Here is a 15,898-nt window from a genome sequence, read left to right on the forward strand (position 1 = left end):
TCTTGATAACCTGCCCAGGCTGTTCTCTAACTCATGATCTCTTACTCTGTTCTGTCTCCTGAACTACTCTGGATTTCTTTTTATAAGAAATATCAAAGTAGAAAATAAAATTTTTATTTCAAAACAATTTTTCCAAAATAGATAACTCAGAAATAATATTCATCTATTTCATTCGTTAGCTTTGATGAAAGAATTGGCCAACTTCTGTGGAAATCATCGAATAGATGTCCTATTCTGAACATGTTTTTGAGTAAATATGGAAGTGAAAAATAGTCTCATCTAAAGTACTTTTTTTTCACCTTCTGTAATTATTCTCTTTCTCCCTAGCTCTAAATGACCAAACTTTCTGTTGCAGGGTTGCATTTTCTTAGTTTTGCTGCTTTAAAAGATCTTCTTTGCATCTCCAGTTTCTAAAGTCAAGCAGTTTATTCACATGAGCACTGTTTATTTTTAATCGCTCTCACACACATTGAATACTGACGTATTTGAGGATGCTGCTGTGGACAGTATTGCATATTTATATGAAAGTAGGTTAAAAATGCACCTGCAAGTATTTTGGTTGAGACCATTCAGGGCTGACTTTGGTCAGTTCTGGCTGTCACTTGAAGTTAAAGAAATAACTTTGCATTTAACTATTTCTTCTGTCAATAGAATATTTCTTCCATAGATTATTTATTATACTTCAGATATGTCAATATCTGAAATTCTATTACAACATGGTCATTTGGGGGGTAAATCATTTTATATTTAGTTTAAAAGAAGAAATTTCCCCTGGCGCATTCATCACTAACCCATTTTCACTGCAGGGGAGGCCTAACTCCCTCACAATTGAAACCATGATATCTGCAACATGACATGTTAATTCCTTCCTATCTCCTGAGCCACATCAATAGGATAAAATTTGCATGAACCAGGTGTATAATCCCCTAAATATAGCACAGAGAATAATATATAAGTTATAGGTTTGGAAAGAAAATACTACCTGTGTGTGAGTGCTATATTTTATTCAATTAGTCTTTCTGTTACCCTAGATTTCTGAAAAGCTATAGCCATGGATACTAGTTACTTAGATAATTCCTGATGGTTTTACTAATTAAAAAATGGTGCCTTTCTTCAGATATCCTGCCCTTAGCTTATTATGAATCCATCTGTATCATTTTGTAACCTAGTAAATTTTTATAACCAGTTCTCTTTTCTAATTTTCTATTGTTTTGCCAGTTTCTCACTATTTTTCTTTATCTGCTTATTCTGAACATCATTATACCAAAATCATAATGCAAGTGATTTGTGATAAGCTTTGAATGCCATGTGGATTTACATTCATACATTTTTAAGTTATGACTATTTAAAGAGCAAATAACAAAAAAAAGTCAAATTTACTAAATACATCACAAGAGGTAGAGAATTTCTAAATTGACTAATTCAATTAATTAGCAATATCAAGGACTCAAGTTCTTTGTCTTTTCATTCTGTCACTTCATTGTGCTTTTATAATTTAGTACCATTTCCAGATAGAACATCTGGTAAAAGAAAATACACCTCTTATTGTGTACATAATTTTTCTCCCAGAAGCCCTCTTTAGCAAGTACTCTCTCAGGTCTTATGGGCCATAGCTAAGTTGCTCCTAAAGCATGATATTCCTAAAATAAGCTGGAGAGTGAGAAAACTTCAACTGACTTAAGCAAAGCAGGATTTACCCTCTATTTGGAGAAGCAGAATGGACATATTATCTAATACATGCTTAGACATTGTTCCAATCATTACTGATATAAAATGAATCATTGAACATTTTAATAACTTAGACTAGCATTTTTTAACTCTCACATTTACTCTATGTCATGAATTTGTGATCAGCTGAATGATTCTGGAGCAGATACCTTGTGAGGTTGTCTTTGGACAAGGTTTAGAACTAGAAAAGCAAATGGTTAAAGTCACAGGAAGCTAAGCATGTATTTGCCCCCCTCTTCCATATAATCTCAGATGAGATCATACAGGTTCAGGGTGGTATGTCCGTAGATCTCAGGGTCTCCTGTGTTTTCTCTCCATGGGTTACTTTGGGCCTCTCACAGCCTGGCAGCTTTAGCAGCTAGACTATTTATATGGAATCCTAGGGCTCCAAAGATCTCAGCTTAGAAAGTAGAAGATGCACACTCTTAATAATGGCCTCTAAAATATCATACATTTTTTTTTTCTTGCATACAGGTTAGTCAAAAGTCTGCCCAAAATCAAAGAAAAAGGAATTAACCTACATCTTTTGATGAGAAAAAGAGTTACAAAATTCATGAGAAAAATACATGAGAACTGAATGATCATGTGGCCATCTTTGGAAAAGACATCTGTGGCCACAGACTATATGGATGAAGGGAAATATCCCTGTTGGATATTTAACCACAGAACTAATTTTGCTTATCCTGCATGAATAGATTCTAGGCAAGTTGAGTTTGGGCAAAAATTCAGGATCAGGAAACATTTAGGTGGGTAATTCATAGAAAGGGATCTTGGGCAGGTAATAAGCCCTTCAGGTTGAAAGAGATTATGCATATTTATTGGAAAAGAGAGGAAAGAGGAGGAAAAAGACAGGGAGAGAAGAGAAAGGTTTTAGAAATGGAAGTAGAAACAGTAAAAATGCCAAATGAGTAATTTATTCTTTTCCACTGTGTTGGCTCTCTCTGAGCCACTATCATTGCTGTCAAATGTTTATGAACATTTCTCTGGGGTGCCACAGATTCAACCAGCCTCTCACTACTGTCTGTGCTTGAGTGCTTTGTCCATTAGAGCTTCTTTCCAGAATTTGCAGCTGTGGAGAACTGCCTGAAGCTGAGCTTTTGTGGAACTTCACAGAGTTTCCTCTTGACATTCCAAAAATAGTTCCCCTCAAACTCTGCATGCCATTTTAAAAATAAGTTTGTGTAGTTAAAAATAAGGATATGGATAGGTAAGTGAAGAGAAGAACTTTGTGTTTGTATTGGTCTGCTCAGATTGCTATAACAAGACACTGTAGTCGGGGTGAGGTAGAAAACAAATAATTCTCACAGTTCTGGAGGCTAGAAGTCCAACATTAGAATGCTAGCATGATCAAGTTCTGGTGAGGACCCACTTTCTAATTTTTGAGCAGCCTCCTCTTCACTGAATCTTCACACAGTTAGAGAGAGTTCTGGTTGTTCTGTCTTCTTAAAAGTGCACCATTACCATTAGAACTTTGATGGGAGCTCCACCCTGTGACTTCATGCAAGCCCAATTACCTCTCAAAGGCCTCGACTCTAAGTATCATCAAAACATGAATTTATTCAAAAAATGAATTTGAAGGGGCACAAAATATCCAGCTCATTGGTGCAGTGTCATATTGTAAGGTCTCATACATAATTCTTGTAGGCCTAGACTTAAAACAATGTAAGGGGGTACCATGATCAAATTTGTACAAAGAATGGCATTGAGAGTTAGAGACATCACAAGAACTCCTTCCTTTCAGGGACTTGATATGTTGAGAGTACTGAAATAGAAATTCTAAACTAATAGAATCATGTAGGGGAAGGGAGTTATTTCTCATTTAACATAGGCACTAATATGAGGTTAAAGGAAGGCAAAGCAAGATTTTCAAATTTTCAAGTTTAGACATTTCAAGAGATAATAATGGCTTTGGCTTTATTTAATGAAACAGGAAACACAGGAGATTTCAGAGATGAATTTAATTTGGTTTTTAAATTTTGCTTATTTGGGAATATCCATTGGGGTTTAAGCAAATCTGCAGAAGTGGGACTGGGGAGGTAACTCAGTGGCAGAGTACACTATTAGCATACAAAGGGCCTGGATTCAATCCCAGGGTGCATGTGCACAGAAGTCTACAAAAGTGCATATCACACACATTTACATGCATGCACACAGCATATATAATGTGTTAAGAGTCAAAGATGGAACTATGAGACTTAGCAACACTTGAGATAGAACAGGAGGAAAGGCAGAAAGAAAATAATCAGTGATTAAGGGAGAAAAAGAAATAATGTGCTATAGTGAAGGGCAAAATATGATCAATATATTTTATAAAATACTGAAAATAAATAGAAGACAGTCACTGGATTTTATGATTGCAAGCATATTTTCTGCCTTCTTAATAAGAAACCATATCAAAGTGTGTTTATTAGCAAGTTGGAAATGAAAGAGAATTAGTGGTTTTTGCAGGCTCATTAACAAAGTTTGTTAATAACTGAGAGAAAATGAGGGCAGCAGCTTACAAGGAAAGCAGTATTGACAAAAAGTGTGTGATTGTGTGTTTTGAGAACATGTGTGTAGGTTGAAAGTGGCAATGATTGTTGTTTACAACAGTTGGGGAAGAAAATGAACTTGAACAGAGGAAGGCTCAGTTGCTACTCTGAGATAAGAGGGATAGGGAGGGATCAAGATTGTTGGAGGAAAAGGCAAATGGGCTGTAAATGGCTTGATGGGTATGACTGACATGGAACAGTCATATGAGACTTGAAGAGACAAAAAACATAGCACCAGATGATGCACAGTTCATTCACACAAGCAAAGCCCACATGACCTGTCCAAGCATGGACTCCGAGTGAACAAAACGGGATCTAATAACTGAAGGTAATGAAAACAATTTACTGGCATCTCTCAGATAATATCAGAGGGTTAGAAAGATACTCATTTCTCTGAAAATATTTAAAACACTTTATATTTCTGTCATTAGAAATATTCTTCCCTTGAATCACAACTGATTTCCTCAAAATCTCCCTCCTTCACTGTAATTCTGAACGGCTGCTTCTTTTTCTTTAAGCATTATTCTTTCTATTTTTCTTGAGTAGGACAAGTCTTTTAAATATACTCACTGTATGGGTTTATTTCTCTCTACTTTTCCTAAATTGATTAAGTGCTTTTGGTCTGAACCTCTATTTGTTACCCTTATGCGTTATCACAAAAACCTAATGGTAACAGTTGACACCAAAGAGATTCTCCATAGATGTGAATGTACATGGAGAATAGCAATAGAAAAATATAACACATTTTTAATGTAAAGGAAGGTAGGAGACTAGAAATATACAAATGTAGATGGTTCTCCATGTCACAGATAGCCAAGGAAGCAAGCCAACACTGCAAATAATTTGATCACTACTTTCTCCTCGAATTGTTAAAATATTAATAATTATTCAATGGTAATTCAAAGACTATATTGTTTATAATCAATTGTGAAGCATTATATCTTTTTAAATCCCCATATATCACATCATTAATCCTACCATTTTGCATCATTATATGTGGATGGTAGAATTTCTAACCTCATGAAAGGGTTGTAAAATTATAACATTCACCATGATAATCATAGATTCTTAATTATACGACATGGGCCAGACTCTTCTAAGCATTTACTTTTCAAAACCCTAAATGTAGTACTACTTATGCCACCTTTCAAAGATGGGGAAATGAAGGCTAACTAGAGTGGATCGAAACTGGTAATGCAGGAGTGTGGTAGACAGAATAATGCTCCCCCACCCTTAGGTGCTCATGCTTTAGTCCTCAAATACTATAAATATGACACTTTACATGAAAAAGGGGATATTGCACATGTATATAAATTAATGGTTTTGAGATAAGGAGATTATCCTGGATTTTCCAGTTGGGCTCAATGTAAGCACAAGAATCCTTGTAAAAGGGAAACAGGAGAGTCAGAGCTAGAGTAGGAGAGATGTGCATGAGGGGGCCCAAACTCAAGGAATACAAGCAGCCTCTAAAAGCTAGAAAGACCAAGGAATGGCTTGTCCCCTTGTGTTTCCATAATAATTGCAGTTCTTCTGACACTTTAATTTTATTGTATAATATCCATTTGATATTCCTTACTTTTCAAATGTTAAGATAATAAATCTTATTGTTTTAATTCAAAAGTTTATGTAATTTGTTATAGCAGTGATGGGAAGCTAATACAAAATCAAAACAGTAAGAGAAGTGAAGACTTTCAGGAGATGTGAGAGAACTGGCCCCCAAACAAGGAGACTTTTGTTTTTGTAGGAGAGTTGCTGTTTTTTAATTCTTTTCATCAATTCCTCCATTATTCATATATATAAATAAATATTCACATAGATAAATAAATATAAACATAAACTAACACAGAAAATAAGAGAGAGTACTCAATAATTATTTGGTGGATTATAAAAGGCTATGTGTGGCTACCAAGTTATGGCTCATCCCTCTCTATACTTTGGAATATTACATGAATTTCTGAGATAATGCTGACTTGTACACAAACCTTATTTGCCTTTCCTGTCCTTCTTTTATATCTCTGCTTCTACTTACATAGTCTTTCTTTGGAAAGGCTAAAGGAATGTTGGTGAAAAGAGGTTTGAGAAAGAGGCAAACAACAACAAAAAAAACAAAACAAAAAAAAAAAAAAAAACAAAGATGACACCATTCCTGGGAGATCTAGTGAATTCCAAAAGTTGTAATATAGAGAACAAAAAATGGAGGGAAAGACTAGTCCATGTGCAACAGATCACATTCAAAACAACTGGACATGTCAAAAAAGACAGACCTGATCAACTTGCAGAAAGTCACCAGAACAAATTACTGGTATTTTGCATCTCTGGAGCAAAGCGAGATGGAGTTAGCTGTGCTTTGATGGTAAGCCTATCTAGAGGAGGAAAACTGCACATGGCCGTAATATGTTAGAGAAAAGACAATCTTTCATGGCTGCTTGTATCTACAAGGAAAGCTGAATCCTGGTGGCTCATCTTGCCCAACCTGGTGGAACCTAAAAAGAGGTGTGATAACTTGTAGCACAGAGAGTAAGTTTCTAAAAGCAGCCACCAAGGACACCTCCCTATTTCCTGTGTTCAGTTGCTGGATGCCTGAGTGGACAAAGTAAATTCCCAACACCTGTAATAGTTTTAAAATATCATCGGTTCATTTATTTCTTTATTCATTTAAAATACCTACCTACTGGACCTAAGTGCCATGTTATTTTCCAGGCCCTTCAAGAAAGCAGTGAGCAAGATGGACAGGTCCTGCTTCCAAGAAGCTTGAATTCCATTAAGACGTGTAGAAAAGTAATAAAAAAATAAGGCAGGCAGCATTAGACACTGAGAAGTAATAGGTGATATACTAGAAAGTGAACATACTGTTATGAAAGGACCTTTTCGATGATGAGAAGCCACTGGACATTTGAACAAGTAAGGAAGAAACGTCCAGACAACAGAACTAGCTCTTAAAAAGCCCTGACAGTAAGAAAGTCTTCAGATGTCACAGAGTCAGACAAAGAACAGTGTGAATGAAGAGTGATTTTGGTTGAGGAAGAGAGATGTTTAAGGTTAGTGGCATAGTTATTCGGGGACCAGATTATATAGGACCTTAGAGTCCAGGATGATTCATCTGGATTTCATTTTCCATGTGGAGATAATAAATTTATTATAAGGTTGCCCAACTTTACCAAGAATCTTCTAAAATACCATCATAATGACTTCCCATTATTCTTATATGGATGTGCTAAAATTCAAATAATCATTCCCTTATTATTGGACATTTAAGTTATACGATTTGGCTCAAATCCAACCTGAATCAATTAATGAAACAGAATAGATCTACCTTTCTACTGTTTCCATCAAATGCCAGTTAATAGCAATTAGTATTCACTGAAGATGATGTATGATACTGGAAATTATAATCAGGTTAGAAATATGCATTATTTTCCCTGATATAACTTACGTTGACGGGTAAAAAATAGTAGATGCTAAAATTAATCTTATGCATGTTTCAACCATCTCTGGAGAGCTAATACAATTCTAATAAGTGGTTATGCTAATACACAAATGTGATGATTTTAAAAGGGTTTTGTTTCAAATAAATACTCATTTCACAAAAGATATTCTAGAGGTTATAAAAATAAATATGTCATAATAATAATAATAATAGTAAATAAAAGACAGGTGGTTGGAGACATAGCTCAATGGTAGAGTACATACTTAGTACATTCAAAGTTGTGTGTTCAATCCCCAGCCACACAAAAACACTAAGATGATAATAGACAAGACTTTTATACTTATAGAGGAGGTACTTATCCATTTTAAGGGAAGAGTCATGCTAATATGACAAGTTCCTACTGTGGTTAAGCATCCTGTTCTTGTTATCATCTCTGTACTTCTGAGGCTTGAATTGCATCTGCAGTAGCTACTAATTCCTCCTCTTACATTCACCAGGATTCCCTAGAAGAGGGACCCTTAATGTATTTCTTACCATTATCCCTTCAGAGTTGCAAAGCCTTTGGATCCCTTCTGAGACTATTAGTTTGAACTATATTAAATCAAATATACATGAAAATAAGGGAACCAATCATATTAAAATCTCATTCTATCTCTAGTTCTGGGACTCAGATGGCAGTTGAGGTAGTAGGGTCTATGTTTATAAAAAATGGTCCCTCAGGCTGTGGGAGCCTGGGTAAAGAGTCAGTGAACAAGCAAATTTTATCAGTCTTGCTTTGTATCTGGGCTCCAGGAATACCAACCCAACCTAATCAAGTCCTTTTCTTTGGTTCCTGGTTGATCACTGTGGGGCATAGAGAGTTCCTATTTATTTTTCAAAGCTGTCATCTCTGGGTTCCATGTGAATTGGGAAGCAGCACCCAAGGGACTGCTGTGTTAGTTCTGCGAAGGTGGTGCAGGATATAAAAAGGGCTGATTTCTGCTTTGTTTACCGCAGGTGTTGAATTCCTCCAGAAGTGCCTGCTTTATTGGCCCCGTGTCTTTCTGGAATGGAACTGCCAGGGTTGTTCACATACAATGATTCCTTGCACTGAGGGGTATGCCTATGCCTGAATTTCCTTCTTCCTTACCCCATGGCAAAAACTCACTCACAGAAAGTATAATCCCAGCCCAGACAGTATTTTGCTACAGACTTTAGTTTTTTTTTGTTGCTTGCTTGATTTTGTTTCCAGGATTTTGTTGTTAACTTCCATTCCCTTCTCGGATCAGAAAACAACAGTACCTGTTCTGGCTCCTTACTTTCCCACGTAGAACTCCACACTCTCCCTCAGAAACCAATTTTACTCCTACTTCCTGAGTTATTGGTTGGCTACTTCTCTGGTAATTCAAGAGGAAAACTAGATTTAAAGTAATTTTTCATGAGTCAAACTTCGTAACCAAGTTGGAATTGTGTGATTTTCTTTGAGCTTTATTACAGGTGATGTGATCAACTTTTGCTTTATATGCCAGTTCTCCTAGTAGCTAGTTTTGTGAGTAGAGAGATGCTTGTGCTAAGCATATTGGTGAGTAGAGAGATGCTTGTTTGAATCTCCATGTGAGAATCTGCCATTGGAACTTAAACATTGGAAGAAATACATGGTTTGGGGAAGAATATTGACTCTCTGTAGAGGTATGGATGATTATAAAAGAAAAGAAGACATGCACATCTCTTTCTGGATAATTCTATCTCTGTGAGTACCTCTGGGAGTTCAGGTGGGAACCAGAGGGCTTTAAAATCATTCTGTATAGGAAGTAAGACAAAAAATTACAGGAATAATAGATATTCTGGCATGGAATAAGAAAGCAGCCAGGCCCTTGGAGTCAGATGGTCTGAGATCCCCATCTGCTACTTGCTGCACAGCCTCAGATGTTCACTCAGGGCTTCAATTTTCTCATCTGGAAACAAGGAATACATATGATTATTTGAGGGCTAAATGCTTAGCACCGTGGAGGGGATCAATATGTATGATCAATAAATGGAAAGTTCCTTCCCATATCTCAGTCAGCAAGTGTTGCTTTTTAAGATCTTGAATGCTTAGTAATTGAATTTGTATAAGTCCATAAAAATACCAATTTTTACTGAGTACTTAAGATACAAAGGTGCTTTTCTCTGTGTTTTAAATTTTTTATATCATTTTATATTGGTAAGATTCCATGAGATAGGTATTTCTGCTATTCATACCTTACAAATCAGTAAAGTGAGACCCAGAGAATCTCATAAACAGAGCTCATAAGCAGAGCACTCTGGCTCCAAAGCTCACATGCTATTCTTACTCCACATGCTAAAATGCCTTAATTAAGTAGGTGGAATTGAGATGGGCAGGCAGAATGCAGAAGATGGACAGGGTTTTCTACAAATCCAGTTTGGGGGATTAAGAAGCAATAAAATAGTCTCTGTTGGAGGAAAATGGGTACTGGGTTATCTCATACAATACACAGGGCCAGTTGAAACACAGGTACGCATTGCATTACTTGACAAGAAACTAGTTGGACCTCAGAGGACTCCTTATTGTCCTGCTAGCAGGTTATAAAGCTCAGTTTTCCACAAGACAGTGGCTTCTTACCTGTGGGCTTCAATTCTCAGCTGTCCATTGATCAATATGTAAAGGGTACCTTGCTTTCCCAGACACACTAAAGCAAATGACACTTTGTAATAGGAACTCTCTAAGTCACACAGCCTGTTTATCACTTCCTGAGCAGATTTTTTTTTCTTAAAATTTAACCTGTATGAAAAGATTTACAGCTGAAAGTAGTAGAGGAATAAATCACACATAGGATGATAGGAAACTGGGTACTACTCCATTCTCAGCCTTCCTCATTCCAATGACAGAGGTTGTTCCTTAGACCACACAGTTGCTAGGTTTGCCCAAAACTCATGCATGTTATACCAAGATGACAGGCTTACAGTCCCTAGGTGCCCACCTTAAATGAGAACTAATCAGCAACATAAGAAACAGGAAATTGTTCTATTTCTCCACTGAGTAGCTGATGGAATTCTTATGTCATCAAACTGTTGTATTTTGGGAGCAGGAGTTATGGCTCAGTGTTAAAGTGCTTGCCTGGCATGTGTGAGGACACCAGGTTCAATTCTCAGCACCATATATAAATAAATGAACAAAGTAAAGGCCCATTTAAAAACAATAAAGGAGTCTCTTTAAAAAAAAACTGTTGTTTTGCAATTTAAAAAGTATTTTCTCACTTACTATATTTTATTATAAGAAAAGGTAATAAGAATTATCTACATATTATATCTGAAAGAGATAGGACACTGAGAAACAGACTTTGCCACGTTTGATTTCTCATAAATTCAAGAATCAGTACTATAACTGAACACTTTGATTATTTTGTTCCATAATATCTAAAAAAATATCAAGCTATTACTGTGAAACTTATTAACTCTAAATATCAGTTTAGACATTGGTCCCAGATGAGTAGAAATACCACATGCAATGAATTATAATATTAGCAAAATATAACCAAGATACATATAAATTATCATCAGTAAGGGCAAATTGCCACTTACATTATGTTTTTTGTTTTTTTTTTTTTTGGTAGGCAGTAAGTTTATTCATTGGGTGAATTATTATGACTTCGAAGTAAAAAAAAAAATGTTGAGAAATTCCATGTATATCTTGTTTCAGCAAAGCCAAGACTTATTTCCTCTAAGCCATTTTCTGGGTTCAACCATGCCTTGTGCTATTTCTTTTTTTTTTTTTTTTTCTTTTTTTTATTTATTTTTTATTTTTTTATTGATTATTTAAAGCATTACATAGTTCATGATATATCATCTTTCATACATTTGACTCAAATTGTGTTTTGAACTCCCATTTTCACCCCAAATACAGATTGCAGAATCACATCTGTTACATATTCACATTTTTACATAATGCCATATTAGTGACTGTTGTATTCTGCTCTCTACCCCTGTAAGAATGCAGGGTCAGCTAAGCTGAGAAGCTTGTGCATTTAGAATGTATTTGAATGCTGTTTGGTATAATTCTGCTGTCAGCATGCTTTTTTTTCCCCTGGCAGATTGACTACTATCCTTTATTACTAAAATAATCTGATAGTCATCCAATTAAATGACAGTAACAAGGACAAGGCTGTTTTCCACAAATGCCAATGTTCTGATGCCCACTGCTTGCCTTTTTATAGTCACTGCAAAACTTGCCTCTAAGTGAGCTTTTTATAAATACATATCTTCTCAGCCAAGTTCTCCATCTTGGCACAAAAGAACTTAGTACACACAAACTAAACATGAGACTTATGTCAGTGGTGGGGGCAGTAGGTCTGTAAGGTCTTAAATAGCTGACAGCACCCTTATTTTTTGGGTCACTTCCTTTGCCACAGATAGACTTTGTGTCAGTAATAAAATCATTGCCCAAACCCACTAAAACACAGATGTAAACAGCATTGATCCCCTGTACATTACCTTTTTAAATTGAACATCAGTAAAGACCTTCTTTTTAAAAAAAAAATATTCTTGACAAGGGAATGAGTATTATTTAATCTTTAGGCTTTCTTCTTTATAAATAATCAGCCTTTTCTGTGCATTTCTCTATTGGATTTGAAGAAATCAACTTTCTATCATGGGAAAAATTAATTAAGTAACAAATGAGGTATATCTAACAAAGAATAGGTTATTCTTAAAATTTTATGATGGTACCTTCTCTGCTCTCAGCCAGAGATATTATACTATCACGTACATTGACCAAAAAGAAAAAAAAAAAACTAGAAAAAATGCATTGTTCTATAAATTATTTATTCTTTGGGCTACCAAATTACATAGCAATTTGTACATTGCTATATGTATATTATTTATGTTATATCAATGTTATAAATATGTTTTACTTTTGTTGAAAGAGCTCTCATTTTGAATACTCTATGGCTTGTGCGTTGTGTTTTACTGACAATGGATTTACCCATATATTGATTTGAATGGCATGAATCCCAATTTAATCAGCACTATCACTTTTTTCTTATGGAAAGTAAAATATCAAAATTTTTATATTTTCATTAAATTCTTATTTTTTCTCTTTATTTGGTAGCCAGAGAAGTTTTTTTCCCCCCTGGGTGACATACAACCCAAGGGTTTTATAAATTTCTGTATTCTGGTATAATATTTAAAAACTCATCCAGTAACAAATTGATGATTCTTTCATTGCATGGTAAGCAGAATATAAAGGATTGGTTTCTAGTACTATAGGGAGTATTTTGCCCAGCCACTTAATGCGGGAAGCTTCAGGGTTGACATATTCAAGTGTGATTTTTACAAAAATACAAAAATATTTGATAAACTCTTCTTGAGTAAATGTACATTTTAATTACATTAAATAAGAACACTGTTATTTGAACTCTGCTTTCTATTCTGATCTTCATAATTCTTCCATATCAACATATAACCTGTTCTATGTTTCCCTGAATCCAGAGAGTTAACCATCTTGTATAAGATACAACATTGACCTAGATATTGTAATAAAATGATGCCCATTTAAGACCCTTCATAAATAAGCAAAAATAGGTATTGTATACTCCATTGAAATTTTTATACTTCCATTTTGGTTTTTGTTTGTAAGGCAAGAACAGAGTCAGGGTAAGTGATTCAGTTTAGTGGACTTACTGAAAAGACTCTGTCACCAGGAGTAAATTCCCTAAGGTGTCACATCCACTTTCCCTAAGTTTGCACTCCTTTTTCCCAAAGAAGTCTTCTCCAATATATATATATAGTGGTCCTGGGGATTGAATCCAATGAATTTTGAAAGCTAAAATTCTACCATTACTAAATCTTTATTCCTTTAACCTCTGTTAAATGCAAATTCCCCTTGGCAGAATAATAATTAAAAAGATCAGTGTTGATAAGCCCCTCAGAGTATTTTGCCAGTAGAGGTTTTCATGAAGTGAAGAGAGAAAATATAATTCAAGGAATAAAACAAATATAGAATGAGGATAGACTTCACTTACTTCCCTGTTTCCTGGGGTCAGCTCTAGAATCTAATAAGGTAAAATACACAGTACTGTAGAGTAGAGCTCGTTACTGCTGAATTGTGAGCCAAAGGAGATGGTTCCCAATTATATGGGCATAAACATTCAGTGGCTCTTCTGACCTGTGGAATTGCAAATCAGCATAGCAACCTAAACAAGCATATACTTTTGTAACCTCAGAAAATGTTACTTTCAGAACTGAAAGTCTAACAAATTAAAATTGTTGGGTATTAACCTACTTTTGAACTTCACACACAAACACACACACACACACACACACACACACACACACACACAATCATCAGTAAACATCCTAAAATTTTACTACCCTAAAGAGTATTCTGATGTTCAGTTGGGCATATCTTTCATGAGATAGCTAAAACCCATGGTAATCAAAAACATAATTTCAAAAACTGAAAAGGGCCTGGAAAATAAATATGTATTTATCCAGTGCCTGTCAAAAGGTGCAAAATCATTCAACAGGTTGGTTCAAAGAGGCATCACTTAGAATATATCAGCTTCTGGTGAAATACTCCTCAGTACAGAATTTTCATTGACTACACATCAGCCATTTCTTCATTTCTTCCTCACCAAAAGAAATTCTAATTTTGTAACAATGGCAATAAACAAAGGGACAGGGTATGAGGAGAAGCAATCCCATTTCTTAAAACATTAAACATGCATATATTATTTAACATAGCAATTATACTCTTAGATATTTATCCTAGAGAAATGAAATATATGTCCACAAAAAGATAGGTCATCAATGTTCATAGCAATTTTACTTATAATAGTCAAAATTGAAAGTGCTTCAAAAGTCCATCAAATAGTAATATAACCATTACTTTGGAAGACAGATTGTGACACATCCTTATTATAGGATTCTACACAGAGATTCAAAAGTAATACATAAAAAAACTGTGATAAATGCAATAATGTCAATGAATCTCAAAAGAATCCATCTTTTGAATAAATTTCAACAAATTGACTGAAAGAAGCCAGATGCAGTAGACTACATGTTGCAAATGTGATGTGATACACCTGATTGATGATATATTACTGCAATTAATCTATATGGGGTGGTGGAATGGGTCTCAGAAAGTGTTTTGCTTCCACCATAAGAAATGGGTTCAAGAAGAAGACATGACAAAGCCAGGGTCTAATGGCTTGGATTTCCATGAAGCAGAGCCTGAGTTAAGGAATTACTTTGCAGGTAGTTTATTTGGAAAATATTCTCAAAATGCCAGAGTAAGTAGTCAGGCAGTGAGACAGGAAAGAAGAAAATACAATAAATAAGTGTCTATTATCAAGTTGAGCATTACTATGTGTACCTACAACTCCTTGAAAGAAATTAAAATGAACCTAAAATCTTTCCTTAAATGTTATGAACTGGGGAAAGCCTCTCTACTAGTGGGAGTGTTCCAGGGCTTAACTCTCTTGCACCTCCATGGTTTATGAAAGTCCTGAAGAACAAAAACATCATGCTTCAAAACCCTGGATCACAAAAAAGAAAAAGAAGAGAAAGAGAGAGAAGCTATAATTTGAGATAGGACTATCCATGTCCTTTGTAGGGGAAAACTGTTCACAAAAGCTGCCTCTAAAATCAGAGAAAGGCTAAACGGATATGTTACAGGGTGTAAATGTTTCAGTTCCACATTTCTTTATTATAATATAGCAATTACAAAAAAGAACATATCACATACAGAGGAAGATGACTGAAATGGCTGTAGACTTCTCTCTATAACTATGGTCATGAGAACACAGTAAAACACTGTCTCTGAAGGGAAGGTAACCCAATATTCTTGATCCAGAGAAGCTATCTTTCAAGAATAAAAGGGAAAATATGTCTTCAAGAATAAAAGTAAAAACACATTGTAGAAAATCTAAAAAATATTTGGTTTGAATCAAGCTGAGCCATACAAATGTTAAATGAATTTCTTCAGATAGAAGGAAATTATGACTATTTGAGGAAAAAAAAATGTATATCAGGAAATAAATGAAGAATTCAGAGATGGTAAATATGTGACTTATTTTTCTTAATTTATTTAAAATACAATGAAGGCTTAACCAATTGTAATTTTGTTGCTTGGAGTTACTAATACATGTAAATTTGATATATATGAGAACCATAACAAAAAAATGAGAGAGAATAAATAAATCTGTCTAGTTGCAGGTTTTATATTTTCTGAAAA

The sequence above is a fragment of the Spermophilus citellus genome (assembly GCF_964194105.1).
Source record: "Spermophilus citellus genome assembly, chromosome: 3".
NCBI lineage: Eukaryota > Metazoa > Chordata > Mammalia > Rodentia > Sciuridae > Spermophilus > Spermophilus citellus.